We start from the raw sequence: 11,826 nt of genomic DNA, 5'->3' as shown, positions 1-11,826 counted from the left end.
GTTGTAAGCGGACCATGCACGGAAATTTTGAGTAACCCCACCAGCCAATACAATATGGCTAAAAAGGCTTTGATAATATTTTTTATCTAATGTTTATCTTTCCTAAAATATTTATATTTATAAATCTATTTACCAGTATAAATCTGTATTTATTTATTTATTAATGGATTTATTTGCTCACTAATATATACAATACACTTATCGTTGTATATTGTCTAGCTAATACATGTATACAAATATGCATAATATGCATAATTATGGGGGGGGGGGGTCATAATTACCTATGGTGTACTGTCTTGTTCTTACAAAGATATGATTTTGACTAAAATCCTTACTGAAAAGGCAGTGCAGACTGGCCTGTTTAAATAATTAATTAAATCTTAATGGGTTTAAATGTATTTTATTTTATTTTTAAAGATATTTTAGAGTTTAAAAGGAAGAGAGTCTGTTTTAAAGACTAAATAATTATATAGTCAGGATAAAAAATAATTATTTTTCAAAATCAAGTTCAAATAATTTTCCATTATTTGGCAAATGGAAAAAAGCTAAATATATATTAAGAATGTTTTACTCGATAGAAAGTAGGCCCAGTATCTTTTGCATTGCAACACTAAGAAAGTAAATATTTATTTTTTGTCTTTTACCAATTCCATCAAAGTCTGTGAGTGGCTCATGATGCTTAGGCCTGCCAATTTAATGGTTTTCGAAATCATAAATTGATACAACTTATAACTTTTGTATAAAATCTTCAAAGCTTTCAATAACTTAACATGTCATCCACCTTATTGTCTCAATTTAAAAATAGTTTTCACTCAACAACTTACTTATTAATCAGGATAATAATTTGATAATGACTATCACTATCATTCTGTAAGATAATGTACTGGTACATAAATTTAATCCCCAATATATCAGATGAGTGTGATAGTATATGCTCTTAATAGTTGTAGCCCGGAATTATACGTAGGAAACAATAGAGTCATTGGACTGTTACACGAATTTCAATAGCTCGAAATTCGCCTTTTATTTGTACCAGCATAGGAAAACCCTGTTATGTTAATACATATAGCCCAGAAGTAACAAATAAAAGGTGAATTTCGAGCTATTGAAATTCATGTAACAGTCCAATGACTCTATTGTTTCCGAAGTAATGTGTGTATATTACAACGGTTTAATTTTGTTTGTACCGGAGGATTAGGTCGGAAAAACTAGAATAGCTATAATTCCCGGCTACAACTATTCCGGGCTATATGTATTAATATATATATATATATATATATATATATATATATATATATATATATACAAATCCAACCTTTGGGATATTTTGCCTATTTGAACAACCTTTGGAAGACATTATCATTACATGCTATATATCCTATAATAATATATCCTTTGCATATTCCTTCATAACATATGCATAAATAAATGTAGTAAAGCATTTTTACTGATGTTTTTTTCCAAAAATACTAGCCATCGAGAATACACAATTTTTGACTGTCGCCTAAAGGTAAAGCGCCGGATGTTCATGAAAAAGTACAACCTTTGGGAGAAGTACCCTAAAGGTTGAACTGTATATGTCGCCAAATGGTACAATATAATATATAATGTAATTACTACTTAACTCAGTCGGTAGATGGTCTCAATGGCTCGCGACAGACCCTGTTCGAATTAAAGCGGTAAATATCGGTTAACCTAATACTTTAGTCCTACTGACAACGTTAACATGCCAGTTCGGTAACCATGATTTATATAGCTATCTCTTCAATCCGTTCAATATCAAATTATTATTTATTGCATTTTGTTTGCTGTGTTCATGACAATATTTGAAGCTAATTTTAATTCAAAGTCGGGCTAGGTTGTGATTTTACTCTCACACTAAGACAAAGTTTTATGAACCTTAATAAACAATAACAACAAAATCTATGCCATTATTATTAAACCACATACTAGTACATGCTGTTTGTCCAATGACATGCTCTATTGCCGTTTTCATCATTGCATTACTCTTGTAAAAAAGCAGCATTGTTTGCAATTATGACGGGGTTGCTTAATTGCTTCAACCACCCGTTGGAGTATAAGCTTCTTTACACTCGCACTCGGGCCTTGCCCATTCGACGAGTGTTCTGGTAAGAGTGTTAGTTATCTACAATATTTCGAGAATGGTGCACAGACACAATAAAACCCTGGTTTGAGCCAATCCAATTCGTTGACGTGCCGCAAAGTTTGCACTGTCACACGGGACCCTGATTAACGTCCATCCCGGAAAATGATTAGTATATTAATGTTGCCGTTGGGAATCGAAACTGCTGTCCCTGGATTGACTAGTGTGACACAAGACCACGGAACCACCCGAAAAACGTTGACAAGCTATTAACCGTGTATTTCGATATTTTCTCCCTATATATGGCGATACCAGTTAGCAATGCGATGGTTGTCGGAATACATCCTCCGGCGGGATTATGTATGCCAAAAACGTGCCCTGATATCCAAAAGCGTAGTAAGCAGCTAGCCTATTTCATTTTCGTGAGCTGGAAGAACATCACTAATTATGAAACGGGTATAAAATTACAAGTTATTATGACTATATGCAAAATGCAGCACGGATGACTCATTTAAGTAATAGTTTTATAAGAAAAGTTGAAATTGTTGTGTATAATGTCCTCATCCTGCTATGCCAATGCCAAAACGAGATTGTCTGATGGAGGGGCAAACATCGACGGCCCTATACTTGGAGGAAGAATTGGCGATTGGATTTTATATATGTCTCTGGTGTAATGTCGTTTGTGATTTCATACGTTTTCTTCTCAGACTTAAACAGACGTGTCGTTGCAAACCCACTGTTCCTTTACTTTATATTACAAATAGAAATCTATATACATTGTAAATTTATTATGTTTTCAATTTGAAAAGCATAAATGCTATGAATATATCTACATATTCATTTTGATTAAGTTTCACTCGTATCTGTTTGATTGTTAAACCATTCGAATTAATTATGTTAGGCTTTTTTCTAAGAAAATAATGATTGCAAATCAAATCATTAACGTATTATTTCACTTGAGAAACAACCACCAGAAACCATACATTATAATTACACTAAGAAAAATGATTTGTTTTAATAAATTTAGTGCAGTTAATCTCTCCAAAATAGATTTAAAGGTGCACTTGACATTTATACTTGAATATTTGATACGGTATAAAAGCGGTAACAGCAGGCGAGAACATGCACAATATAATATAAGAAGGTACAACACTCGCCCCAGGCGGTAGGTCCTGGCGCGAGGTCAAGACTGTCTGTACATCATCTTTCCGCGTATCTATACCCCATTTAAACAAAGCGACACACGAACCTTCCCTAGATTGAATATCAAATTGATATTGCCACTAACCGTTTTTTTCTTGATTCCATCGTGTATGCGGTCGAACAACTTTTTCCTTGTGTCGATCTCTTTGTGTTTAATAAAGGTGCTAGGTTGCCCCTCTTTCCCATTTCTAGCCTACGCCCCTTAGAAGGGGTTTACATACTTAATTAATATACGGCTCCAGACATTAATTAAGTAGAATCCGAATATTAAACCATGGTGTATTAAACATTGTTGTTGTATTTTTAACATTGGCATAACACATGTAAATGGGGGTAGACGATATATAACAAAGATAAGATATTTTGAACATTACGTTTGAGATTCAAAGATTCATTTAAATATGTATCAAAATAAATCTAGGAACATTTTAATTTATTAAAAAATGGTTCTGATATAGTTTTCCTATCAATTTATAGAAAATATTTCAATTACAAATCGAACTTCAGTTTCACAGACAAACTCATTCGTTTCACGATGTCTCTCCCAGAGGAGTCCGACTGCAAATATTAATTGTTCAGATATTAAGAATGTGTTCATTGGTTGCACGACACCTAGTTTAGTTTCAACTCATTTTACTTATTTGTGGGATTATATTATTGGTTATTTTTTGTATTCGAATAACAAGGGGCCACATAAATCCGCTGGGGACTTTTGGACACCAACTAACTGAGGGTTGACGTTTTCATTTAAACAAGCTTATGGTTACACCATAAAAGTCGAGACAACCATTGAAGTATAAAAAAACCAAAGGAATGAGGTCACAGGAGCGGAATTTTATACGGGATAATGAGGCCTTAATTGAAATTGATTCGACCATGTTTTTTATTGAAATCCCTGTAACGGAAAAAGATTTATCACAATATTAGAAAAGTCCTCGGTACACACAGAACACAATGCTTGACAAACCTATTGACTATTTGACATAAGATTTTGTTTTATTTTGACTGACGAAGAGGTGTATCACTGTTATATTATTGAAAGGCATTTACTGCATGATTTAAAGACTAATTAACCCATAACAAACACTTTGCAAACATATCCTAGCAGTAAATGAACAGTTGTGTTTATGTAAGGTTTCTTCGTGTTTCTTAACATGACTTTTTCCTCAATTATACACCAATGATATATCTGAATCAATACGTTGAATAAATAACTGAGACGGAAATAAAAACGTATGTTTTATACTTATCAAGGTTTAAACGAAATCCTTATTTAATTTACATGGAAAAGAGCTCTCATTTAAAATACGTTTAAGCGACATACAATATACACTGATTTTTATTACTTCTTCAGGATCGTTTAAGATCATATCGTTATTTACATGAAGCTTACATAGGTCATTTTTCCGGCAACAAATTAGAGGGAAGAACGGAACAATAACACTAACATAAGTTTACGGAATATTAACATTTGTTTGAATTTTATTAATAATCTTTACACGTTCTTAACCATACGACTTCCACTGAGCAGAGATTATCGGTTGAAATTTTAAAACAATTCACACTTTTAACATTACCGAGCCCGGTAAACAAACTTATTATTACAATTATTTTGATGATGTATTATCAACGTTGTGATGACAAAACTTTTCTTTTTCTTTTCTGTTTTCCTTTTTACATGAAAGGATGAGGTATTTTAGAGTATGATTTTACATATCGGTCTAACCATAAACTATTAAATACATGTCACCACAAAAAACATAACGTCAAACGAACGAACCAATAAAGGAAGAAAATATCGGAAAAAATGTATAAATTATAAAGGCTCAACCATTTTTCAATTCTTCTCATTTAAAGATTGTACACAAACATTGTAATAATAGAAGTCCAAAACGATACATGGTATATGCTATGCAAGGTGATGGTGTTATTTTGATAAAGCTTCGGGTCCAAGTACATTGTAGGTTTTTGACCCACGCCTAATTCATTCAATAAAAAATATTCAAATAGAGAAAATAAATTATATCCAGTGAAAAAGAGCATACACTGGACCAGGGGCGACATGTTTATGTCTAGATAGTCCAGTATTGGTGATAATTATCTCGTACTTGAATACTTAATTGGAAAACAATCGAACGCGGGCGGTTTGAAAAACAAAAAAACAAAAAAAAAAAACAACATACATAATTATGTAGATGAACATTTGAAAAAAACAACAACAATCAGAACAATAAATCATTAAAACATGTCAACGTATTCTATGGTATTGAAGAAGTTTTAGAATTCAGACAGAAGTGAAGCAACTGGTAATTCAACATTAAAGAGGTCAGTTCACATTATTATATATGTATGTACATTGGACGAGACGTCCTGTTCTCAGAACACTCTCTTGCCTAGAAACTGTCCGCGAGTCTTACTCATCCTTTAAAAATATCAAAGTTACCGTACTCTAGCTTTTAGATTTTTAAGACACGCATGCTATCCAATTTTTAAATTACAACAAGTCAAGACCAATGAAAAAAAAACATATCCAAAATTCAGAGCTGTGGGACCACATGTTTCATTCATCGTAGAGCCCGTGGTTACTCATTTGGCGAATTTCCCACAAACAAATGGTATTAACCCACCCCTTGGCCTCAAAAATATGTTTCAGTCACACTTGTTGCGGTGAGGGAGTCAAGCCATATTGCAGCCTCTATATGGTGCGGGCTGACCTTTATAAACTCAACAACAGCAATCATAGACGCCAAGTTGCGACATGTAAAGCCCGATAAATGAGCCTCAGACACAGTCAGAATGTTTTCTATGTTATTGCAACACAGACTTACATGGAGTTCAACAGTAAGACGAAAACTATTTATATTTAGTATGTTATATAATTTTGTAACGATCAACTTGGAAAATTTAAAAACTATTTCAACTGTTGACCTCTCAGTGTTATCTTAAGACCTGGACGATGTGTGTGCTACGTCGCCTTATAATTGTAATAATGACTAAGTTCAGTCAAAATAAGTTCCATCAACAATACTCATTTTGATATTTAACTTGTATTGTGTCCTTGACATTTGACGTACAAATCAGTGTTTTATGCGCTAAGAGCTTCATGGTGATACTTTCTACATGGTAAAGATACAGTTCGGATGAAAGCACTAACACACACTTACCCACTTAGTGATTAACTGTTTTGTATAATCATTATTTAACTTGACACTGACGCTGAGGCACCAGTCATTCAATATGTATGCGTTTTCAGCTATAGGCTATACGGTTATAATCCTGTTATCAGTTAATAAAATTTTCCGTAAATGCATAAATAAGTGAATGTCACTTGAAGGAAAAAGAACTATTGCTGTGCGTTCAAACCGCTTGTAGGCTCGTACTTAGGCGGTATTCCGATCGTTTAAACTACATAAACAGACTGAAAAAAAACTACGACATCGTGGCTTAATAAAATCTATCTTGATTAACAGAACAAAATAGACCATTCCGAAACAACAGTATTTCTTAAAAAAACGCTTTTCTACGATCATCATAATTATCAAATCACTATTGAACCCTCGGACAAATCCCTCCAAATATGAGATTCTGCGATGACCGTGATAGTATGCAACTGACTGGTATGTTTTGCCTATTAAGCGAAAATAGTAATCTAAAATCTACAGCGTGCTTAAAAGACGAAAGAGACCGTTTAAAATTATAAACATATTTATATAATATAGCACCATTACTGATGATAACATTTTACTGAAAATAATCTATGTCCTATTCTAGCATGGCACGTAGTACTCTTACTGACAATATATTTTCTGATCCCTAAACAATACTTTACTGTTAGGCAGAGATAAAATATAAATGTCATGCGTAGGCAATTTAAAAGGCAATTTACTTCTATGCCCTTTTATATTAAAATGTGTTTACACCTCAGAGGAATAATTTTGGACACTATATTAAATCATTTTCTTGCTCGACATATTTTACGGGTAACAAATGTCGCATGTGTCAGGTTCAAACATGCAATTTGCATTTTTGTAATTTTATATGAAGTTACAAGAATGTGACCTCACCCTACAGTTTGTGGTCCAAGTAGGCACATAACAGGTCAAAACAAGTCCTGAATTGTGCACAAAATGACCCCGGTTTATGGTTGATGCCCTAATAGATACATATTAGGGACACAATAGGCACGAAGTGAACAGATTATGCCGTTGCATATTTTGTCGCCCTGGTAACCGTAGAAGCTAGAATTGCTAGTCCATAGCTGAATTTATAGCTATATCCGCCTACTGGTTGTTGCCCTAATGACACATCAAAGGGAAATTCCAGTCCTAGACGAAAACCTTTATGTATATAATAATATATCAATTGGTTACAATCAGCTTTGAAAAGCAAACAATTCGAACCTCTTAATTTAGTATGTACTTAGTTAATGAATGAATCAACAATACTATTTAACTGTTGACCTCTGAGTGTTACCTTAAGACATGGCTGATGTGTGCACCACGTCGCCTCATAATGATGAACCTTCATGGCAAAGCCGTTTTGAAAATCCTATTATGAATGATCAAAATACAGCCAGGACAATGGTCGGTCAGGATGGGTGGATGTACTCACGTTTTGTTGAAACTCATATAATGTACTGTTCATCCCGGACTAGCTTCAGTCTAAATAAGTTCTATCAACAGTGTTCATTTTGATATTCAACCTGTAAGTGTGTCCTAGACATTTGACGTACAAATCTGTGTTTATGCGCTAAGGGCTTTATAGTGATCCTTTATATTGGTTAAGATACAGTTCGGGTGGAAGCACTTACAAACATTAACCCACTCAGTGTTTTTTTAAAAATATTTTCCATAAATGCATTAATTTGTGAGTTGTTAAATATCAATCTCTCAATATTCATCTTTGTTATACATGTGTACGGATACAATTTGAATGAGAGTGTCACTTTAAGGAAAAAGAATTATTGCTGTGCGTTCATACGGTATGTAGGTTCGTATGAAGGCGCGCGCCCAATCGTTCAAACTGCATAAACCGACGGAAAAAGGTACATACATTATCACTAAGAAAGTGTTGCGTAAATAAAACCTATCTGTGTTAATTAGACCATTCAAAAGCAACAGTATTTCTTCAAATCCGCTATTCTACGATCATCGTTATTATCAAATCACTATTGAACCCTCAGACGAACCCGTCAAAAATGAGATTCGGCGATGACCGTGATATTATGCAACAGACTAGTATGTTTTGCCTATTAAGCTGAAACATCAGTCTACAGCGCGCTTAAAAGACGAGAGAGACATTTAGAAACGTTTAAAATTATAAAAAATAGTATGTGTTGTGGCACCATTATTGATAATAACATTTTACTGAAAATAATTCAGCTATGCCAAATTCAAGCATGGCACTAACTACTCTTACTGACCATAACTGTTCTAAACCCTAGGTAATACTTGTCTTTAAGGTCCAGGTAAAATGTTTATGTCATTTATATGCAGCTTAAAAGTAAATATAAATTTATGTCCTTTTATATCAAAATTGTGTTTACACTCATCAGAACATTGGATCTACAAAAAATATAACAAAAACAATCAATTGGATAACATGAAATTCAAAAACAAACATTTGGAAAAACAAATTATTATTTAACATAAAACAGCATCCGGATTAAGTTTGCAAATCCGGAATTTTTGCAAACTTATTTTTTTTATTTTTCACCCAATGTTTTTTATTTTTGTATTTTTAAAATGTGTTAGGTAATACTAATAAGAGATATTTTTTGTTTCCTGAAATTTAATTTAGAAATATGTTTTTTTGGCATTTAAAGTCAACTTTTCCAATGGGAGTCCCATTGGAAAATGGCCTTCCCATTGGAAAATGGCTTTTTCAAGCTTTTCCAATTGGAAAACTGGCTCTATTAAAATTGTGGGAGAATTTGGAACATAATTTTTAAAATTGAAATTGACTGTTTAATTAAGAATATTTTACACTCACTACATGAAAAATAATATATTCATTAAAAATGAAGAACCGATAGATTCATTTAAGGCATTTGTTTGCGAATCCTTCCCATGAGTGAATCTTTCCAATTGGAGGATTCCCACATTCAAAGTGGGAAAGTATGAACATTGGAAAATTCCAATTGGAATATTTGGTTAATGGGAACATTCCAATTGGAGAATAAAGTTCAGTTTTAAAATGGGAAATTTCCAATTGGAAGGACAGGTAAGATTTTGTAATGGGAACATGTAGGAAATGGGAATAAAGAAAAATATTGCCATATTTAAAGCAAAAATTAGCAAAATGACACTTCTTACAATGTCCTTACCTGTCAACTGTCGACTTATCCATATTCCTCATCGCTGCTATACTATACAATGGTTAGCATGACGTCTAACCATCGTATTGCTTCATTAACCCTGTATCAGATACTAGTACAATTTTTTATCCGATTGAAAAAAAAGACAAACAAAAAAAATCCATCTTTCATCAATGTCACAAAAACGCTGTCGTTAAGCTTGATTACAAACATCTTGCCATTTAACCGATTATTTTCAAGGTTAAAGGCAACTAAAATTTGGTCAAGAATTAGCATTAATGAAGTTCTTTGAAGTCGAAGATATAAACTTTTTTACACTTCTATCTTTGTTAAAGACCACATGATTATGTTCATATATTTACACAAATTATAAAGGAGTCGGAGAGGTGATGGCGATCTATTGTATGAAAAGGCTTAATTTATGGTATTTATGGGTAAAAATAGTGAAGGAACGACTCGCCATACTGTCATTATTTCATGTACATTGTGCTATATGAAATTATTCTCGTTCACCAGAGTGATGGTGCCATGCGTTAAACATTTGATTTATCACTATCAAACCTCTTGTAAATGAGAATGTGTGAATATGGTGTTGATAAATCAATGAATGGTTTAAAAAATAAACATTTTGAATTTTGAAAAAAAGAAGCCTGAACTTGAAGAATACTGCCATGACTAATGAGATGCAATGTGCCAGGCCGCAAAAGTTTTATCAGTGAACATATTAACAGACAATTAAGATATTACATTCAAACAGGGAAAAAGTAATATGAAAACCTATCGCTGTCGCTAAAGTAATGCACCAGTCAATGGTAAGCATCCCCCCCCCACCCCAGGTCCGGGGGGACAGTCGGTGGTTTTGTGTTCGCGCCAAAATAGCGGGGAATTGGCCTTGGACCGACTGTGTAGCTCAGGGAATTTGGTCGAAGCGCTAGCGGTTTAAGCGCCCGGCGTGCGCCACCTCTAAAATAATCGAAGTTTACTGTTTTCATCAATATCGGAGAAACAAAGGTAATAAAATAAGCTCATAATGCACCATTTCCGACTACATACATGAGGGAGTAACCCCAAATTCCCGTAAAACAGTTTATGCCATATACTTTCGGTTCTGAGGGAGGAGCACATGTCAAAAGTTGCGCCCCTAAGTTACTACCCCTCTAACATCAATTCCTGGATCCGCACCTGCGATGTGCCATGTTTCCGCAACCTGGGAGATTTAATAAAAACGCTTCTGTTTCTGGGGCTGTGATTACGAAGTTCGTAATCACTGGTTCTGCTGTAATAAACCAAGATGATACTTGACTTCTACTACTACAAGTTACCTAGATTCACGTGCATTATTTAGCACGTTATTGCTATGTGTTTCACAAGATTTATACCCTGTGTACTGCTAATATTTAGCATTCTAAAACATTTATTGTTGAATAAGATTTTAGCTGATAGCTATTTTCTATTTGTCTGAAGATGATAAAAAACATAATCTTATATATTCAACCTCAAGTCAGTTTCCTAGTCTGAATTTTGAGAGGATACAAAAAGTATTCCTGGTGGGTACAACCTTTAAGGTAAAAGACAGACACAAATACATGCATGCCATACTTTTGAGAGGCTTTGCAGTGGATTTTAGTCTGAATTCCAGGGAATATTGGTCTAAAGTCCAGCGGATTTTGGTCTTAACAATATCAACATTTATTATTTAAGACTAAATTCAGAAATTTGAATGCATATTTACTTATATTTATTTAATGATCTAGAATACATACAATAAAAGAATAAATAATATATTATGAAATTATAATCAATTGTCAATGCATATGATAAATAAATAATACATAAAACAAGAGGGCCATGATGGCCCTGAGTAAACGAGTTTAACCTTTGTTATTAATATAGCTTGTTTCTCAAAGAATATTGAACAAGAGCTGTCAAAGTATGTGACAAATGCCCCCCAATGTGACATTGATCTATGAACAAGTACATAACATGAGCACCGCGAAACGGAGCACTATACGCCCGAAGAAGATTCGGCTTGAGGTCCTTTTAATGTAGTGATGATTTGTATAAAGTTATTTGAAAATCGCTTTATTAGTTACCAAGTTATGGCCCGGACACGGAATTGCTAACGGACGAGTAACAAAGATGTGGCCCGGACACAGAATTGCTTATGCCCCCCCATGGTGATTCTAGTCTTTGAGGTATGGAC

This window comes from Mya arenaria, chromosome 5 (assembly GCF_026914265.1).
Source record: "Mya arenaria isolate MELC-2E11 chromosome 5, ASM2691426v1".
NCBI classification, from domain to species: domain Eukaryota; kingdom Metazoa; phylum Mollusca; class Bivalvia; order Myida; family Myidae; genus Mya; species Mya arenaria.
The sequence above is the reverse complement of the archived record's forward strand: the minus strand, read 5'-3'. Positions refer to the sequence as shown.